Below are 5,385 nucleotides of genomic sequence, written 5' to 3' on the forward strand. Positions count from 1 at the left end.
ACCGCCCCCTGGTGGACGGACCGTAAACCTGCCGTAACTCCATCGTACGTTGTCCGATTTGCTCGAAACTTCACGTGTTCGGCGAGGGGACCGCCCTAGACGCAGCCGCCCACGTCCGGTTGCGTGCGGGGGTTTCGAAGAGCGGGCCGGGGATAGCGAGACGCCGAGTGGCGTGGAGCGAGGGCCCGTCATAGCCGCTTGCGGCTTTAATTCTTATTATTATTATTCACGCGACTCTTCTTTCCCCAATTTCGCCCCTTTCCCCAACTGGAAAAGTTGTCTAACTTTGCATGTCCCTCCGGCCTCATCCGAAATTCGATATTTTTGGGTCGTCGCACATGGTCGACGCGAAATGGCGAAATAGCGCCCCCTACAAACTTTCAAAATCCCCATAGGGAATTTGACTGACTTTGTCCGATGTTGATAAAATTTGGTACACATATGTATTATACCCAGATATGCAAAAAAGCCTCTTGACCTCATGACCTCAACCCAACAGGAAGTCGGCCATTTTGGTGTAGATTTTTCCCGCCTAAAATTAACTCCTCCCAGAGCGTTCGCCCGAGCAAGTTGAAATTAGGTATACCACATCTCCAGACCTAGCTGAGCTTATCTTGTGCTCCGTGAGTCCGTAGGTCAAAGGGCGTGGCTGCCAGCGCTCATCAGACTTTGGCGTTCTCGCCATGTCCATACGTGTGGCTCTCACGCCCACATACTTCATCCAATCAACTTCAAACTTGCTGGACATGACGATGGCTCCGCCCTGAACGTCCCGATATATTAACTTCCCACGTAACTCATAGCGCCCCCCGGTGGTAACAGGAAGTGTACTAAAATTTTGAAAATCTACATACTTTGCCCCATCAACTTCATTCCACTTCTACAACATGCAGAACCAGTTGGTGAAGTTACATTATGAACGCTGTGAAGCTACGAGTAATGGCGTCCCTGTGGGGGCGTGGCAAACATTCCTCGCCATGACAATACGTTTGCCCTTTGGATGGCTTTATTGAACTCCTATCAACATGAAAATTGGTACACAGGTCCAGGGTCACGACCTCAACGTTTCTATGTACTCATAGGCGATCTCACTCATTCGCCCCCTAGTGGAAACAGGAAGTACCATATTTTACATCAACATTGTCCGATTTCCACGAAACTTCACATGTGTGATGAGGGACTGACCCTGAACACACCTGCACGCATCCCATTACTGCCCCCTGGTGGACGAACCATCAACTGCTCATAACTCCCTCATGCTTTGTCCGATTCACTCCAAACTTCACATGAGTGATGAGGGACCGCCCCTGAACGCACCACACCACATGCGATGACTGCCCCCTGGTGGATGAACGAAACATTGCAATTTTGGCCTCCTTCCAGGTTTTTTCTCCATTTCTGCTCCGCGCCACAGCCCCGGCGTGCCTCAGGCCCCGCGGTGGCATGGGCGAGCGAGGGCCCGCCATCGCCGCTTGCGGCTTTAATTATTATTATTATTCCCACACCCTTAAAACGCCATTTTGACCCCTTTCCCAAAGGCGAAAATGCGTCTACTCTTGCATGGGTGTCCGGCCGGATCCGAAAAACGATATTTTTGAGTGGTCGCACATGGTCGACGCGAAATGGCTAAATAGCGCCCCCTACAATTTTGCCAAAAACCCATAGGGAAAAAAATGACGTTAACGAAAGCGGACCAAAATCGGCACACATATTTATCAATGCGAGATGAACAAAAAATCCTCCTATAGCGAAGCCCGAAACCCAACAGGAAGTCGGCCATTTTGGTTCAAAGTTCGTTTACGCAAAACGAACTCGTCCGAGGGGTTACGCCCGATCGGCTCCAAATTGGGTTCAGAACATCGTCAGACCTAGCTGAGCTTATCTTGTGCTCCGCAGGTCTGTAGCTCAAAGCGCTTGGCCTCTGGCGTGCCCCGAAGTTTGGCGACTGTTTCGGTGCTCGCCATGTAAATACGAACGGCTCTCATGCCCACATACTTGATCGTAGACGCTTCAAACTTGGTGCAAAAATCTATGGCGAGACCCTGAACGATCCGACATATTATTTGCCTACGTCGCTCATAGCGCCCCCCCGGTGGTAACAGGAAACGTACAAAAATTCGTTAAAAATACGTAGTTCACTAAATCGACTTTGTTCCACTTCTAGTACATGCTGAACCAGTTGCTGAAGCTACATTATGAACGCTTTGAAGATACGACGAACGGCGTCCGTGTGCCGCCGCGGCGACTGACGATTTTTTGTCGTAAAATTACGTTTGCCTATTACGCGCACATACTTCGTCGTAGCCACTTGAAATTCAAAGGACATGACGTTGGCTCCGCCCTGAACGTTTTGATGTATCGACTTCCTGCCTGGCTCATAGCGCCCCCCCGGTGGTAACAGGAAGTACGCAAAAATTCATTAAAAATCTATACTTCACCCGATCAACTTCATTCCACTTCTAATACATGCAGAACCAGTTGCTGAAGCTACATTATGAACGCTGTGAAGATACGACGAACGGCGTCCGTGTGCCGCCGCGGCGACTGACGATTTTTATCGTACAATTACGTTTGCCTTTTTCGTGGCTTTAACGAAGTCGTGTCCTCACGAAATTTCATACACGGGTCAAGAATGGCGAGCTCTTTCAGCAGATAGAGTCGTTTCCTATGGGCGTGGCTAAATGCCTCAATAGCGCCCCCTTGAAGTTTTTCCGAAATTCTTCATAGACAAATTTCGCTTACTTTGTCGAACACATACAAAACTCGACACACACGTGTATCATACCCAAACATACAAAAAATTGAATTGGAGCCACGCCCTAAACCCAACAGGAAGTCGGCCATTTTGGTGTAGATTTTTCCCGCCTAAAATTAACTCCTCCCAGAGCGTTCGCCCGATCAAGTTCAAATTAGGTATACCACATCTCCAGACCTAGCTGAGCTTATCTTGTGCTCCGTGAGTCCGTAGGTCAAAGGGCGTGGCTGCCAGCGCTCAATTCACTTTGGCGTGCTCGCCATGTCCATACGAGTGGCTCTCACGCCCACATACTTCATCCAATCAACTTCAAACTTGCTGGACATGATGATGGCTCCGCCCTGAACGTCCCGATATATTAACTTCCCACGTAACTCATAGCGCCCCCCGGTGGTAACAGGAAGTGTACTAAAATTTGGAAAATGTACATTCTTTGCCCCATCAACTTCATTCCACTTCTAATACATGCAGAACCAGTTGGTGAAGCTCCATCATGAACGCTGTGAAGCTACGAGTAGTGGCGTCCGTGTGGGGGCGCGGCGACAATTCCTCGCCATGACAATACGTTTGCCCTTTGGATGGCTTTATTGAACTCCTATCAACATGAAAATTGGTACACAGGTCCAGGGTCACAACCTCAACGTTTCTATGTACTCATAGGCGATCTCACTCATTCGCCCCCTAGTGGAAACAGGAAGTGGCATATTTTACATCAACATTGTCCGATTTCCACGAAACTTCACATGTGTGATGAGGGACTGACCCTGAACACATCTGCACGCATCCCATTACTGCCCCCTGGTGGACGAACCTTTAACTGCTCATAATTCCTTCATGCTTTGTCCGATTCACTCCAAACTTCACATGAGTGATGAGGGGCTGCCCCTGAACGCACCCACCCACAACTGCTTAGCGCCACCTGGTGGATGAACGAAGCATTGCAGCCCCGACATGCCTCAGGCCCCGCGGTGGCATGGGCGAGCGAGGGCCCGTCATCGCCGCTTGCGGCTTTAATTATTCTTATTATTCCGTCACCTAAATGCCCCAATTTGGCCCCTTTCCCGACTTCGAAAATGCGTGAACTTTTGCCCGGATGTCCGGCCTGATCCGAAATTCGATATATGTGGTGGTCGCACATGTCCGACGCGACATGGCGAAATAGCGCCCCCTACAAATTTTGAAAAGTCCCATAGACAATTTCGCTTACTTTGGCGTAGACCTACAAAATTCGGTACACATATGTATTATACCCAGATATACAAAAAAGCCTCTTAATGTCATGGTGAAATCCCAACAGGAAGTCGGCCATTTTGGTTTAGATTTTTCCCGCCTAAACTTAACTCCTCCCACAGCGTTCGCCCGATCAAGTTGAAATTAGGTATACCACATCTCCAGACCTAGCTGAGCTTATCTTGTGCTCCGTGAGTCCGTAGGTCAAAGGGCGTGGCTGCCAGCGCTCAATTCACTTTGGCGTGCTCGCCATGTAATACGATTGGCTCTCACGCCCACATACTTGATCGTAGACGCTTCAAACTTGGTGCAAAAATCTATGGCGAGACCCTGAACGATCCGACATATTATTTGCCTACGTCGCTCATAGCGCCCCCCGGTGGTAACAGGAAGTGAACTAAAATTCATTAAAAATACATAGTTTACCCAATCAACTCCATTCCACTTGTAAAACATGCAGAACCAGTTGGTGAAGCTACATTATGAAGACTGTGAAGCTACGAGTAATGGCGTCCCTGTGGGGGCGTGGCTACCATCAATTCCTCGCCATGAAAATACGTTTGGCTTTATGATGGCTTTATTGAACTCGTATCAACATGAAAATTGGTACACAGGTCCAGGGTCACGACCTCAACGTTTCTATGTGGTCATAGGCGATCTCACTCATTCGCCCCCTAGTGGAAACAGGAAGTGCCATATTTTACATCAACATTGTCCGATTTCCACGAAACCTCACATGTGTGATGAGGGACTGACCCTGAACACACCTGCATGCATCCCATTACTGCCCCCTGGTGGACGAACCTTTAACTGCTCATAACTCCTTCATGCTTTGTCCGATTCACTCCAAACTTCACATGAGTGATGAGGGGCCGCCCCTGAACACACCACACCACATGCGGTGACTGCCCCCTGGTGGATGAACGAAACATTGCATTTTTGGCCTCCTTCCAGGTTTTTTCTCCCTTTCACCTTCGCGCCACGGCCCCCGCACGCCTCAGGCCCCCGCGGTCGCATGGGTCGAGCGAGGGCCGATCATCGCCGCTTGCGGCTTTAATTAGGGCCCGAGCGGCGACTGCAAGTCGCCCAGCGAAAGCCCTATTGAAATCGCGCTGTTTATTAGGGCCCGAGCGGCGACTGCAAGTCGCCCAGCGAAAGCCCTATTGAAATCGCGCTGTTTATTAGGGCCCGAGCGGCGACTGCAAGTCGCCCAGCGAAAGCCCTATTGAAATCGCGCTGTTTATTATTATTATTATTCTTACGCAACTTCTGGCCCCAATTTCGCCCCTTTCCCAAATGCGAAAATGCGTCTACTTTTGCACGGACGTCCGGCCTTCTCCGAAATTCGATATTTTGGTGGTGCCGCACATGGGCGGCGCAAAATGGCTGAATAGCGCCCC

Source organism: Trachurus japonicus, unplaced genomic scaffold (genome assembly GCF_045865225.1).
Source record: "Trachurus japonicus isolate A0001 unplaced genomic scaffold, Traja_1.0 AP030184.1".
Classification (NCBI taxonomy): Eukaryota; Metazoa; Chordata; class Actinopteri; order Carangiformes; family Carangidae; genus Trachurus; species Trachurus japonicus.